Source organism: Gopherus evgoodei, chromosome 4 (assembly GCF_007399415.2).
Source record: "Gopherus evgoodei ecotype Sinaloan lineage chromosome 4, rGopEvg1_v1.p, whole genome shotgun sequence".
Classification (NCBI taxonomy): domain Eukaryota; kingdom Metazoa; phylum Chordata; order Testudines; family Testudinidae; genus Gopherus; species Gopherus evgoodei.
The window spans coordinates 155,589,943-155,599,133 of NC_044325.1; positions in this window are offsets into that span (position 1 = coordinate 155,589,943).

Below are 9,191 nucleotides of genomic sequence, written 5' to 3' on the forward strand. Positions count from 1 at the left end.
TGGATCCGGGACGGAGACAGCATTCCTGCCCCTCCTGCCACCTCTTAGCTGGGCCTCCATAAAAGAGACCAGGTAGAGTTTTGCACACTTCTTTGTTTAAGACTGAGCAAATAAGGCCCAGCAAATTACTGCTAGGATGAATTTTGCTGCCTCCTCTCCTTGACTAGAATACAAGCAGTTTCTGATTCTTTCAGATGAAGTAGTTCTTCTAAAATCAAGGGCAAAACCAATCGATGGCTTTTTCACAACCCAACCGCGCCCCCCCAGAGATTTTTTTTTATTTAAACTGGGTTTTTAAAATTTATATTGAAAAATTTTTTTTAAAAAACCTATCAAGTATAAAATGTGAAACGATGACAAGTGATGTTAAGGCCTCTAGTTGCTCCAGCCTATTAAAGTAATTTAAATAAATATCTATATGAAGAAGTCCATGTTTGCTGCCAAGTGCCAGAGGAAGTCAAAGCACTGAACTGTTGGAAGTCATTGCCTAAGCACCTGGGGGTCCAGAAGTTATTGAAACACTCAGCCAGATTTTGGCAGCTCTAGCCTCTTCTGCAGGTGCAGAAAGAATATTTTGTTCATTCCAGCTGAAGCAGCTACTTCATTCAAATGTAAGAAACTGATTGGGAGTTGAAAAAGGATGAAGGCTTCTTTTCCCCTTGTGATATATGAATAAACGCTAGAGAGGAGGAGATGTGAGCTACTACTGCTAAAATCTGGAAGGACATTATGAGCAGGAACACTCAGTTCAGTGCACGAACTAGAGATCCTTCTTTACCTCAGTTTGTTTGAAATGAAAACAAATGGTTCAGTCAACCTTTTTGTTTGTATGTATCCTGGAAAACCAGCAAGTCCACATGTTTGAATGGATCCCTATTCCTAGAATCCTAGAAGACTAGGGCTGGAACAGACCTTAGGAGGTATCTAGTCCAACCTCCCGCTGCAGGCAGGACCAACCCCAACTTCATCATCCCAGCCAGGGCTTTGTCAAGCTGACTTTTAAAAACTTGTAAGGATGGAGATTCCACCACCTCCCTAGGTAACCCATTCCAGGGCTTCACCACCCTCCTAGTGAACTAGTGTTTCCTAACAGCCAAGCTAAGCCGTCCACAGTGGAACTTGAGACCATAGCTCCCCGTTCTGTCTTCGGCCACCACTAAGAATTTCATGAGAATCAATCTCTCATTAGGAAAATAACTCAAAAATACAACTACAAAACATTTGGAATGAAATCAATCCACCCTGACCTGTAGTGTCTGGGGATGTGGGCCTCTGAGGCTAGCCTGAGACCCTCCTTGGCTAGAACCACCCAGTGAGCCAGTAACAATATCCAATCCTGTTACCATCCAAGCCTCCGTAATGCCAGGAACAGCTGAGGGCTGCGGGAGACAGAGGGGTGCTGAGAAGGTCTAGCTCATGCTTGCCAACCCAGAGATGTGTTACTGGCTTTGGATGGGGGACAAGGAGCAAATCCATCAGTCACTACAACAGGTCACAATCGGAGCCAGGGAGACTGGGAATTGAGTCCTGCTGGCACTTCCCAGCTCTGGCTTTCTGGAGGAGGAGGAGGAAGACACCAGCTCCCCTAGCTGACCCTGAGGCACCTTCTGGGCCCGAATGGAGGTGGCCCCCGTACAGCTATGGAGTGTCTCAAGAGCATTCAGCTATTGGCATTGTATTGTTTTCACAGCCAGTTTCGGTCTGTGGTTTCTACCCCTTGCCCTGCTGGCAGGGCTTTGTGCAGCACCCGTTGCAGGGCACCTGGATGCAGGAGATCGAGGAGGGTGAAGGGAGGAGCAACCCTGAGCATCTGCCATCCTGCTCCATCCAATCTAGAACAAGTAAGTGGAGTTCTCCAGAGCCATCCCCAGTGTGGTGGGAATATCCCAGCACTAGGGCTCCCAGCCTATCCCTTGTCAGGGTTTGTTCCCCAGGTTGAGGGTTCTTGTGCAGTGGGGTGAGATGTGTCGGGAGGAGAAATTGCCTCAGCAGAGGGGAGGTGGGCAAGGGAGCAGGCAAGCTCGTTAATGAGAGGCTGCTTTGAAGTCAGACTTATGGCTGCTCCCTACTCAGTTCCAGGATGGAGCGAATAAGGCGGATGCTCAGGAGGAAGGCTGGGCAGGTGGCTCCAGAGCCAACAGGAAACACCAGCCAGCCTTCCGAGGAGGAGAGCGGCCCCTCTGTCCCCGCGGGCGAGGAAGAGGCTTCTGGGCAGGGGAAAAGAAGGAGCTGCATTGCGTGCTGGAGAAGGAAGATACCGGCTCCCCTTGCTGACCCTGAGGCACCTTCTGGGCCGAAATGGAGGTGGCCTCGGGTTCAGCTATGGAGGAGAGAGCCAGGAGAGGGCAGGAGCCGGGGAAGGCAGCTCTGGAGCTTCCTTTCCAGGAAGCCAAGAAGCCAGGAGCTTCGCCCCAGGGCCCAGCAGGAGCCGTCCTCGACCACGGCATCTGAGGAGCCCTGCGCCAGCCCGACCCTGGCCCCAGAGGAGCCTCCCACCAGTACCACTCTGGCCACGGAGGATCCTCCCGCCATTACCACTCTGGCCACAGAGGAGCCTCCCGCCAGCCCGACCCTGGCCCCAGAGGAGCCTCCCACCAGTACCACTCTGGCCATTGAGGATCCTCCCGCCAGTACCACCCTGGCCCTAGAGGATCCTCCCGCCAGTACCACCCTGGCCCCTGAGGATCCTCCCGCCATTACCACCCTGGCGACCGAGGAGCCTCCTGCCAGCCCAGAGCAGGAGTTGAGCGACTGCGAAACAAACATCAGCAGCTTCGCCTACTCCTGCGGGGCCAGCAGCTCCTCCGTGGGGTCTGGCAGCCTGGAGATGAAAGGCTCCCTCTTTAGAGGTGAGGGGAGACCCAGGGGAAAGGGAGGAGGACTGGGGCGGTGGGGGACTAGTAACACCCTGTGCCCATCGGCTCGCCAAGGCACCGGGACTGACCCATGTGAGCCCCACTGACACCAGTGGGAGTGGCACAGCTACGCCCCATGGCAGGGGATGCTGGGCGGAGTCGGGGAGCTCCAGCTTCCCCTAATCATGTTGGAGGGAGGGGGGCTGACTGCCATGCAGCCCTGAGGCTGATGGGGCTGAGGGCGTCTCTGGGAGGGGCCCTCACTGCCATGAGGCTCCTTACAGATAAAGGGGAAACATGGAGCCTTCTCTGTCCACTGCACCCCCCCAGCAGCAGAAGGGATTAAACTTTCTCCTTCCCTCCCTGGTGCAGACACCCCCAGTGCCCAGGTGTCGTGGGCTGAGGAGGAGGAGGGGGAGGAGGAGGAGGAGGAAGAAGAGGAGGAGGAGGAGGTTTTGTCCCCCATCACGGTGATCCAGCAGCACCTCCAGGGCATAGCTGAGGTACAAACACCCCCCAGCTGCGCTGCCACCAAGTCTGTCCTGCTCCTTGTTCCATCCCCACACAGGCAGGGGTTCTTGTCCCAGAGAATCCCTCACCCCCAATGGGGGGACACATCTCCACTGTTATCTGGCACCCCAAAGTGGGGACATTTGTCCCACACAGGCCAAGGTTTCCGCTCCCCGCAGACACTATCCCAGTTACAACCCCTGTCTGTGCAAGGCGACACTGGCTTCGGGAAGGGGGCGGCTTTCCCTGTCCAACCCCATGGAGGTCCTGAGCCCTAGAGCTCGTTTGGGTTGGGTTGGGCGGGGAGGTCCCTATGTAACAGGCTCTCTCTGTCCCCCCACCACACTCCTAGCTGGTGGTGGACGTGGCCAAACAGCTCCGCTTCCTCCACGCTGTGCGGTGCCTCTGCGTCTCGGCCCAGAAGCAGGGGCAGGACACCCTGGAGCCCCTGGTCTCCAAAGCAGCCCTCGTGGAGAGCATTGCGGTGAGTGGGACCCCATGCCCGGCCCCTGGGGCGAGGGAGCCAGATATGGGAGGAAGCGTTAGTGGGGCCGGAGTGGGAAGCAGAAAACGGGGGTTCCTGGGGCGGAGGGCTGGGGAGCAGGGAAGGGGATAATTGTGACACTGCTGGGGAGCTGGCAGTGGGGGAGGGGAGGGAAGAGTTGGGGGAAGAGGGGGAAAGAAGTTTGATGGATGGGAGGAATGGGGGGGCCCAGCTGGTTGAGGGGGGTAACACTGGCTGTTTCTGCAGAGCACTTTAGGCTCTTCCTGGGGAAGTGCCAGTGCGTCTGCAGGGCCTGAGTCCCACATGCAGTTTTGTTTCCTTGGGGTCTCCCAGGAGCTGATTGAAAATCCCTCTGGTCCGTCAGAGCCAAGCTTCATCATACCCAGCTCCATGGCCACAGTCGGCAGCCTCAGGTAAGGGGACCCTCCCGTCCAGCTGCACTAACCCTGGTGCTGACCGGGCCCAGAGCCTGGAGTCACAGCTCCTCCCCCGCCTGGGTTACCCTCGGCTGTGGCTGTTCCCATCTCCCAGCAGAGGAGGCGGGAACGTCCCCTCTTTCCTGGCTGGGGGGCTGATTTCACTCTAGTAACGTTAGAATGTCCATGGGGAGGGGATCACTGTCAGGGAGGCGGGTCATGTCCATGGCAGTGCCAGCGCCACGCAGGTGCTGCAAAGTGTAACACGGGCTCCTCTCTCCTGCCAGAAAACTGAAGCCACCGCTTGCCCAGGAGCTAGAATCTCGCCTCCTGCGGGCTCTTCTGAACAGGATGTACACCCTGGGCACTGGGCAGGACACCACACACTTCCGGGTAGGTCCTGATCCTACTTCTCTGGCCCAGGAGCAGGACCAGCCTCTGGTCCCTGCTCCCTCACTTTGATGGAGCTGCTGAGAATAGGGGAGGGGTGAGCAGAGCTGGGAACAGGCCTGGGGGGGCCCTTCCCTCCAGAGGGGATTGCGTTACCCCTCCGTGGCTGATCCCAGCCTTCCCTCGTCTCCTCATTCTCTGATCTCCTGCCTGGACTCTCCCGGCGATCCTACCTCCTACCCATTGCAGTTTGGCTGGTCCATACTCTGCTAGGTGCCAGGCCCTGCACAGAGAACTGCTAAGAGCAAGGATTGACAAGGCAGCAGGCATCCAGCCATGAACTCTTGCTAAGTGTCCCTGGAGTGATGTGAATGGGAGAGGCCAGGATGTGCCTTCTGAGTCTTGCCAGGGCTCCTGGAGAATCCTCTTAATTGTCCCCTGACTGGTGTAGCCCCATGTCCCATGACTGACGGGTGCTCCCTCTTCTTGCAGGCTCTGTACAACAACTATTTGCAGAGCCTGGACGTCCTGCTCAGGGGCCTGCTGACAGAGACCCCCACCATGGAGAAGCTGCAGCACCTCCTGGAGGTGAGTAGAATGGGACGCTCTGGGGTGGAATTGCCCCTGAACCCTGTGGGAGGGCAGCAAAGGAGAAACTAGAAGAGCCACGGTTCCATTGTGTCCTCCCAGCTTGGACCCAGCCGGCCACACTTTCCCAGAGCTGCCAGTGCAGGGGGAAGTAGCTGGGCCTGTCAGCCAGAGCTCTGCACGGTTGCATTAAGCACTAACAGAGAGGACCAGGCCCGGCTGGGGCCTGAGAGACTGAAACCTCTGTGAGATGCAGGACACGGGCCTCAGAGAAAAGTCACTGGCTCCTCTCTAGGGAGAGACCCAGAGATACAGGAGGAGCCTCAGGGAATCAGCTCTTCTGTCCCAGGGACACTGCAGTTCCAGGAGGGATTGTCCTCAGGGCCGTTCCATCCATCCTACCAAGGCCTTTGCAGCTGGGGTCTGGGGTCCAGGGCATGTGCCTTGATCCTGACGTGCTGTTTGTGGATCAGGGGTTCAGAGCAAAGAGACCAGCCCCGAGACTGACCATTGTCCCAGCCTGGAGAGACAAGGAGCTTGTGCCCAGCAAGACGTGGGCAGTGTCATGAACCCCCTTTTCAAGCTCTGCAACCAGGGCTCGGCTACCCCACCCTGAGCACAAAGTCTGAGCCCCTTGGGGAGGGGGAGAGGCTGGTTTGTAGAGCATGTACGCCTGCCCGCTGACCCTCCCCTGACTCCTTCTCCCACAGAACATCCATCTCTCTCTCCTGTCCAAAAACATCCAGGAGAGAGCCAGGGCCGTACAGACCAGCGCGGCCCTGCTCCAGTTTGCCATCTCCCTGCCTGGATTTGACGTAAGTGACTTCTGACCCCAGCGTCCTGCAGATCCAGGGCTTGAGTCAAGTTCCTCATCTCCTGGCTAATTGGTCCCCCCTGGGTCCGTAAGGGACTGCGTTCCATAGGCCGCTGGCTGGCAGAATCGTGCTTTGCCTCAGGGCCCTTGTTATTCTGGAGCAGCGAGGCAGCGAGTGCTCAGAGAGGGCCCTTGCCCTGCTCCCTTTGCTCCGAGCTCCCTTGGGGGCAGAGAGGAAGATGGCTCTCGCTCCTCTCACCCAGCGCCTCTTACAGAGGGGTGGGAGCAGAGCTCAGGTCCAGGGGCACTGGGGAGCCGAAGGGAGAATGGTGATGGATTCCCCTCTCCTCCTCTTCCCACCAGACCTCCTCCGACTTCTCCAAGGCAGGCGAATTCGTGCTGCAGCTGGGTCTCTGTATATCCCACCCAGCCAGTGACATCAGTCGGCAAGCCAAGGGTGGGATATATTGGCTTTACTGGCTCCTGCTTCAGAAGAGGGGTAAGAAACCCAGCTGGGCAATGGGACCCCATGGAAACGAACCTCTGGGAGACTAGCTCCAGCTGGCCATTGGGACGCCTGCTTAGACCCACTGTAGCGGGGAAGAGGAACCCCAATAGAAACAAGGCCCCTCCTTTGAGACTACCTTTTCTGAGCAATTGGATCCTACAGAAAGAAGACCCCTCCTCTGAGACCGACCTCAGCTTAGATGATGACTCTTTCTCTCCCCCTCTCTCTGAATTAGGGAGATGAGTGTGAAAGTGCCAGGGAAATTGGCTGCTTTATCTCAGAGCCCGGCTCTGTCCCCCAGCCCAGGGAAATCAGCACTGCCCTGTACGGGGCAGCCAGCTCGTGGGGGGACAGGAACGGAGCTGTTGAAATACATAGAAGGAAAGAGCCCATCATGAGGGCAGGGGCAGGAGCAGGCACCACAGGGGACCGACACAAAGCTTGTAGGATGTCACCAGTTGGGTAGCCAGGGCCAAATCCTGACTTCAGTGGGTGTGGGGGGTTCTCAGTATTAGATACCCCCGTGAACAGGCACCCACTCCCAGAGCACAATGACCGTAAGAGTCACATGATTACTGTGATGGCTGAAACAAATCCCCCTTCTGGTACTAATCCGCCTGGCAAGGACCCTGCGATTCCACTTTGCCGTGGATGCCACGAGGAGCCTGGCCAGTGTGCACCCAGAAGGAAAGAGGCACTGAAAACAGAAGGCCAAACCTCCCCAACGGGTGTGTCTTTCTCCCCCAGGGCTCAACACCAGAAAGGCACCAGACCTGTGGTGCCGGGATGGGCTCCATAACCTCGAGAGCCTGCAGTATAGAAACCTGGCCAGGGTGGGAGAGGTAAGGACTCTCCGCCGGTGCATTGCAGCAGCTCAGGTGTGGAGCTGTCTCCCGCTGCAGTGAGTGTGTCATGGACACAGGGCAAGAGCCTGCTACTTATTTCCAGCAGAGTATGTGAGGCTCCTGGGAATGTCTGTGGGGTAAGGCGCGGGAATGAACCAGATCTAAAAGACCCCTAACCTCTAGTGGGTGAGCCGCAGGAGCTATCGCTGCTGGGAGCAGTAGGGGTCCTGCGTTGTCTGTGTGAGCTGGATTCCAGAGCACACAGACACGTTCCCAGCATCTCATGACACCTGCGGTGAATTCTGCTCCAGAAAGAGCTATTTGAGGCCTCAGTGCCTGCAGCCTCCTACTGAAGGGGGTTCCTGGTCCATGGGACCCCAAAGGTTGACTGCCCCAGGACTCTTCTCCACCTTGAGAGACACTAGAGGGATTTGGAGCCTGGTTTGGGCCACTGCAAGGGTTCTGGTTCCTTTGGTTTTAGGTATTCAGAGAAATATTCACTGAAGACCAGAAGCGCAGTTTTCTCCAGGCGGGGATGCTGGCCATTCACCACCCGCTCCTCCGCGTCAGCCAGGCTGGCCTGATGCTGACCTATTCGATCTTGGGGGAAACCGACCAGCTGATGGGGTACAAGGTAACCAAAGAGGGATCGAGTGGGGAGGGAACCCCAGGGCCTTTCACCTCCAGGCCACTGAAAATCACTCCCATCCCATCCCCATGCGCTGACCAGGGAGCAAGGAGAGGGTGACCACAGGCAGGTGCCATTGGTCGGTGCCAGCTTGTCCCCTGAGCAGCTCAAAACAGGGCAGACCCAGCTCCCCAGGAAGGCTGTTTCCTAACAGGCGTGACTTCAACACGACATACTGCCACTGCTCATGCGAGGGGCTGCCAACATCCCTAGCCACCTCTGTGAGCCTTTCCTCCCCCTCCGGGCCTCAGGCCAGTTCCTAGTGCTCTGGTATCATGTTATCCCAGCCCCCACCTGCTCTGGCAGAACTGGAGGAGTCAGTCAGCAGAGGCTGCTTAAGTGCCCCATTCACCAGAGCCACTGCCCCTGGCATCATGTAAGGAGATGGGGATCCCTTGGGGAAAGGTGTCCACTTCCTCTCACCCCCTGGCACTACTGCCCAAAGCCTCCCAACCCCTCAGCTGGAGGGGGCGAGGGAGGCTGAGAGGACTCTGGACAGCGGAGCTGGATTCCCGCTGGGTTGGGACGTAGAATCGTTCTCACGGGAGGACCGAGAGGAGTGGGGGCAGGAGTTCATTCCACAATGGTGGGAGAGGGGATGGAAGTCACTAGAGAAAAGAGAAGATTTCGCCTTAGGGGTTGGGTGGAGGAATCCGTCCCTCAGACATGGGGAGGGGTGGGGAGGAAGTTTTGCTGGCTCCTGGTGCTGTTAATACCCTTTGTTCTTGTGGGTGTCCGAGTCTCTGATTGATCCTTGTTCCCTTGCAACAGGGGGACATTGCAGAGAAGATCATGGCCCAGCTGTTTAACATCAGGGTCTTGGGCCAGGTCCCCAAAGTCCTGCAGGGGCTGTGCTCCGTGGGGCAGCAGTGAAGAACCCCCCCCCCTCGCCTTCGCATGACCAGCTCCCACCGCCTGCCGCAGGTACTGCTCTGTCTCACTGTGTCTGGGGGGAACGGCTGGGGGCAGCGGCCATAGAGCCCGCAGCACTGAGAGAAACCAAGGCCGAGCACCTCGCTCTGAACACCCTGCCCCACCCCGACCCCTGGAGCTGGGGCCAGGCCAGATACTG